Source organism: Beta vulgaris, chromosome 5, assembly GCF_026745355.1.
Source record: "Beta vulgaris subsp. vulgaris cultivar EL10 chromosome 5, EL10.2, whole genome shotgun sequence".
Classification (NCBI taxonomy): domain Eukaryota; kingdom Viridiplantae; phylum Streptophyta; class Magnoliopsida; order Caryophyllales; family Amaranthaceae; genus Beta; species Beta vulgaris.
In genome coordinates this window covers 12212454-12218636 of record NC_079206.1, presented here as the reverse complement: position 1 = coordinate 12218636, position 6183 = coordinate 12212454, and the positions used below count along the sequence as shown (strand labels likewise).

Genomic DNA, 6183 nt, shown 5'->3' with positions numbered 1-6183 from the left:
GATTGTCATGTCATCAAATTTTATTTTTATTTTTTACAAAAATAGACTGCTAAATATATTTAAATACATATAAGGAGTTTTAGATAAGCGAAAATTAGAGTTTGGTTTTGAATGAACAACTTAAATTATTATATTATGTAAATTGTGCACAACTTTAATTTGGTATGTAAATCTGAATAATATAATTTTGTATCACTAGATAGTGTTTGAAATATGTTTCAAAATAAGATCCACTTACATTGTACAACGTAAATGTTGAATCAAAGGAAGGAAGATCAAGAAGGGGGTATAATTATATTTCTAGTCATTACTGATCTTATATGCTTAGCCTAATATCTTGTTAATTTTCTATTAACCAAACAATCACTTTGATTGAAAAGCTATAAACATAATGGTATCAGTGGGAAGGTAAAAAAGATACTGCATACTATCGGCAAAAGTCAATATATAGATGGTACACGGTGCTGTAAATGAGAAAATTCCTTCTCTTTTTGAGAATTTTCAAACTTAATTATTAGGTTTTTTTACTTTTTTTCTTTTACTAAGAGTTTGGAGTTCAAAGGGATGCTTCTTTTCTAGTAGCCTTATTTTTGCTTAATTTTAAAAAAATTAAGAGAAATTTAAAAAAATAAAGTTAAAAGTTCAAAGAAAATAATAATAGGTAAGAAAAAAAGTTAATGATAGTTAAGAAAAATTAAGAATCAAATAAGGTGAAAATAATAAGCCCTTATTTATTTCGCACTCTTATAGTTTATTAATATTGGACTCTCGTCTCAAAATTAAATATTGCATAATGGATGCAGAAAACATGATGCAACAAGCAAACAAGAACTATGCTTCAATGTCATATTTGGTTCATCGTCGTTATAGTTATGCTTAAGAAGAGTCGTCGATATAGTTATAATAAAGAAGAATTTTATAGGTCGAGTTTTATTTATTTTTTAAATACCTATTATGGATTTCATATAGATTTCAACTAGTATTTGAGCCCGGGAATTGCTTCGGGTTGGTACTGTTTTACAAATTTGATATGCATTTTTTTCCATTCCCATCAAAATATATTAAGGAGACTCAATATTTAAAAGGTACAAATATAATAATGTGGACACTTAAAACATGACTAAAAGTTGGTTGAGATGGTAATTGTGTCATATATAATTGCAAGAGGTCATGGGTTCAAAATCTTGTTGCAAGCTAAATTTATTTTTGTTAAATTGACATGACTTGTCACTTGTACACACATTGGACAATTCTAGTGAAGTAACTGAGGTGCCACGTGGCGTGTATACATTGCGTGGAGGTGCCACGTGGTGTGTATACATTGTCATGCACGCCTTTTAATATATTTGTATAGATAAGTGAAATTTATCTTTCCCCTAAGGCTCGTTCGGTATCACTATGTTTTTTTTTTTGGTTTTAAAAGTCATATGATATACTCCCTCTGTTTTTTACCGTTCTCACTTAGAATCTTGACACTATTCATACTTAGAGAGGATCTTCTCAAAAAATCATATATAATATTAAAGCAAGAAAAAATTGTCCTACGTGGCAAGACCTCAACCTTCCTATGTTCTCCTTCACCCTCAACTTTTCGACCTGATGCTTGCTTATGCCACGTGGCATTGCTAAAAATAATTTTAACAATAATCAATTAATTCCTCCGATTGTGTAACAATGAAGGAATCAATCAACCAATTATCAATTAAGGAAACAAATCAAATATTATCTTTTTTTTTAAACGAAAATCATATATTATCTTAGTGGTCATTCTTATTATTTTCACAAAAACCAGTTATGCAATTATTTTCAAGCTAAATACCAATTTAGATGAGAGAGAAAATATACAATGAAAAAGATGAATTGATATAACAACTTTAAGTTTTTCACTAATACAAGATACTCAAAAAGTCAAAATATAAAATTTCAAATATAAAACAAATATTAGCTAAGTACAAGCCAATGGGTGCATTGGTATAACAACTTTAAGTTTTTCATCACACCTATCAAACTTATATAATATAATTAATTTAAAAATTACCTAATTTCAAGCCAATGGGTACATTGGTCTAATAAGTTTTTTTTAATATTATTCACTTTTGGTAATGAATACCACACCATTATCATGAGATGCTAGCCCCTTCAAGAATATATGCAAATGTAATAATAATAGTAATGCAAGTTTATTTTATTACCAAACAAGAAATAAAAAGATGATTTTGTTGAAAAAAATATAACACACCATGATTATGACTAGAGATTACATATAACAAAAACAATAAAAACTCAAATATTCAATTTTTAGTCCCAAAGTGGTTTAGATAAGCTAATATGATAATCATAAAAAAATCATATCCATGAGCAATACATACTAAAAGTATTTTTTTTTAATAAACAAAGTTAAAGTGAGAGAGGTAAAATAAGAGTTCATCTATATATATGTTCAAGAAATTGAATTAGGTAAAAAAAAATGAAAACCAATATATAAGCATCTGTCTGCTTTAACTAATTTTGACATAACTATGATAATATAAGTTTGGAAAATTTAGATAAGATTAAACAAATTTAGATATAATAATTAAGTGTTTTTCAGACAACTTAAGGGAGAATTAAGAAAATGCCAGACAAGATAAGTTGTTTAAAGATAAAAATGGATATTCTTCTGATAAGTGCGTTTCTAACGCACTTTATTACCTTCTTTTGGCTTGTTTTAGCTCCCTTTTCCTCCTTTTCTTCCTTCTTTCTCCTCACTTTTCCCTTCTATTTCATTCACGTGATCATACTTGGTCATAGTGACATTTTGCTAGATTTTCGATCTATTTCGATCGAATTTCTAGCACATATGCTTTCACCATGTTTGTTCGTGTTTCTATTGCAGGTATTGCCCTTTTCGGGGTCGAGAAATGCAGACATGGCATAAGGGATCGAGCTAGAGGCTGAAAGGTAGCCTGAGGTGCGCTTGGTATGCCCGCACACGATGGTGCGCCCGCACAAGCCACTGGTGCGCCCGCACCATCGACCAATTCTGGAGCACAAAACAGACTACATTGGTGCGCCCGCACCTTACATTGGGTGCGCCCGCACCTTCATCTGGTGCGCCCGCACCATTTGACGAAGAGAATTCCACCCTGAGGCAGAAGACTCAGGTGCGCCCGCACCTGAGCAAGGTGCGCCCGCACCTCCTTTTGGTGCGCCCGCACCTCACGATCCGGAAAGAAAACATTCGATCATTAAACCCTCTTTTCGAGAGGAGTAAAAGACTTACGCTTTATTCTATCTTTCACACAACTTTTTAGGGTTTTGTATTAGAGAGAAAACACTGGAGTTTTCATTGGTAATTGAGATTAGAGATCATAGTTTGTGATTCGATTTACATTCAAGGTACTTTTTATTCAATTCAATTCAAAGTTTTAGTTTTTATTTCATTCTCTTGGTGTTTGTTTATGTTCTCATATTATTTAAGATCTTCATTCTCTTAGTTTATGAATGCGATTTTCTTAGTTTAACATTTCTTAATCTGTTTAACCTTAGATTAGTCATAGATTTATGTTTAATTGCTTAAACTCCATGATTAGTGAGTAGTTTCATATCTAGGGTTAGGGTGAAAGTATGAATTAGGGTTTTAATTATGATGTTGATGTGATTGTGATGTATGGAGAAGTTTATGCATTGATCTTGGTGTTTTGAGACCTTAGGATAGATATTGATCACATTTATACTTTGGTATTTTGATTTCAAACGTTCTTAAATCGGATTTTGAACTTTTTATCATCCCCAAGAATCAACTTAATTTCTATACCAAGATATTGGATGGAAATTAAGGGGATCCTTCATTAGGGGTTTTCCAAACTTATTGAATCTCTTAATCAATTAACTAAAGACCATTCGAGAGAGGATTTAGTTGATTGATTGAAGTGATTACTCTTGAGGACCATTCGAGAGAGGACTCAAGTAATTTAGAGGGAAACTAAACCTTGCATAATCGTCTTTGTTGCTTCGCAATCGCATTAACAATCATCATCCGTTCTTATTCATACTAGTAACCTTAACTCTAGTGTCTTTTATTTGTTATTTAAACTCGTGATATTTGCTTGTTCTAGTGTTAGATAGTCTTAATTGTTACCAAACATCTTTCAAACCCCAAATACCTTTCAATTAGGTAGTCTAGACTAGATAGACTTAATCAATCCCATTTTCCCTGTGGATCGACCCTTGACTTGCCCTTACTATTCTCTTAGATTGCTTGTTAGGATATAAATATTGTTTGGAAAGCGGTTCTTAGTGCCTTAACGACACACTAAAAACCTCTTATCAAAATGGCGCCGTTGCCGGGGAAGCTGTGCTATTGATTGAAGATATTTTAGTTTAGTTTGCTTAGTTGATTCTCTTTTATTTTCTTTTTAACTGTGGTTGTTATTTGCTAATCCTCTGCTTAGCTTTGTTGTGTTACATGAGAAGAAGAACTCACGGTTCACCCACATTGCCTCTAGATCTTGAAATCGACCGTACGTTGCGAAAGCTTCGGAAGAATTTGGGAAATCTGACTTTGGGTTCCGAGCCTTCTTCACCAATCTCAAGTACATCAAGTGAAGTTGAATCAGAAATGGGTGAAGAAAATCCACAACTGTTTAGGGATTTCGGAAATCCGGGTTCCTATGTTCTTCAAGGTGGAATTCGACTCCCTACCACCACTACAAATTTCAGCATTCACCCTCAGTATACTCGGATGGTGAAAGCAGAGCAGTTTTGTGGGGGGTCAGATGAAGATCCTCTAGACCATCTCGACAGGTTTCTCAGATCTGTGCCATGATACCACTAATGATGTCTCTCCTGACTACATCAAGATGCACCTGTTCCGGTCCTCTCTTACCGGAAAAGCAAAGTCATGGCTCAAGAGCTTGCCTGCTAATTCCCTCACTACATGGGAAGAAGTCACGATGGCATTCTTGAAGAAATACTTCCCGGAGTGGAAGACTGCGGACATAAGGAGGAAGATCTCCTCATTTGAGCAAGAGAACGATGAGACACTTGCCGAAGCTTGGGAGCGGTTCAAGGAGATGATCCGTTCATGCCCACACCATGAGTTCAACAAGAATCTATCATGCGATTCTTCTATGATGGTCTTGATCCGATTTCACGGGCCAATCTTGATGCTGGAGCGGGAGGTCAACTATCTAAGATCCCGCAAGAACAACTTGAGTCCACAATTGAGGAGGTGATCAAGAACTACTCATGGGGTGGAAGACGAAGAGGTGCTCAACCTAAGAAGAGCGGAAAGTTTGAAATTGACCCATGGATCAAATTCAAGCTAAGATGGACCAACTCGATAAGAAGCTCTCCAAGATCAATCTTGCATCGTCTACTCCTTCACAGGTAAACTCTTTTTCTTGTGATATTTGTGGTGGTACTAACCATGATACTTCTTATTGTGGAGGTACCCATTCGGAGCATGTGGCGGCAATCAATTCAAGAGGAGATGGATATCAGGGAATCAAGGGTATAGGAACAATCAACAAGGAGGTTGGAGACAACCTCAACAAAACTACACCCAAGGATTCAACCAACCTCAACAAGGATGGAATCAACCTCAACAAGGGTACAACCAAGCTCACAACCAAGGGTTTGCGCAAGGGTATAACCAAAACCAAAACTATAACCAAGGTGGTTCCTCCTCACAAGGGTCCAACACATACCAAGCTCCACATCAAAGGACCAACAACCCAAAACCTCCCTCCAACCTTCCTTTCCCCAAACAAAATCCCGAACCTACACCATCTTCCGATCCACCTCTCTCCAAATTCTCCAACAACTCCAATCCATGAACCAAATTCTCCAAAACCATGAGCAAAGGTTTCAAGAGCTACAAGCCCACAACAAAATGCTTGAAACCCAAATTGCCCAAGTAGCTGAGAAGAATCCCTCCACCCCCACAAATCAACTTCCAGGCCAACCCATTCCTAACCCCAACCTCCATCAAGCCAAAGCCATTCATTTGAGGTCGGGAACAAGTTATGCGGGTCCTAAGATGCCGAATGGGGAGTTAGAGCAGGATGGAGAAGCTGAGGTTGTTGAGAAGGAGGATGGAGCTGAGGAAACTGAGAAAGAGGACGTTGAGGAGAAGGATGAGTCACATGTTCAAGTTGGTGACAAAAACACATTGCCATCACCTCCACCAACCAAATCCTA

At 35.7% G+C, this 6183-nt stretch overlaps 1 non-coding gene across 1 annotated transcript; it reads right to left on the bottom strand.

Moving 5' to 3' along the window:
* Positions 1-4976: 4976 nt before the first annotated feature.
* On the bottom strand, positions 4977-5083 carry LOC125498015 (small nucleolar RNA R71). Its single transcript, XR_007274787.1, has one exon. It is a non-coding gene; the product is annotated as a small nucleolar RNA R71 (small nucleolar RNA).
* Positions 5084-6183: the final 1100 nt, after the last annotated feature.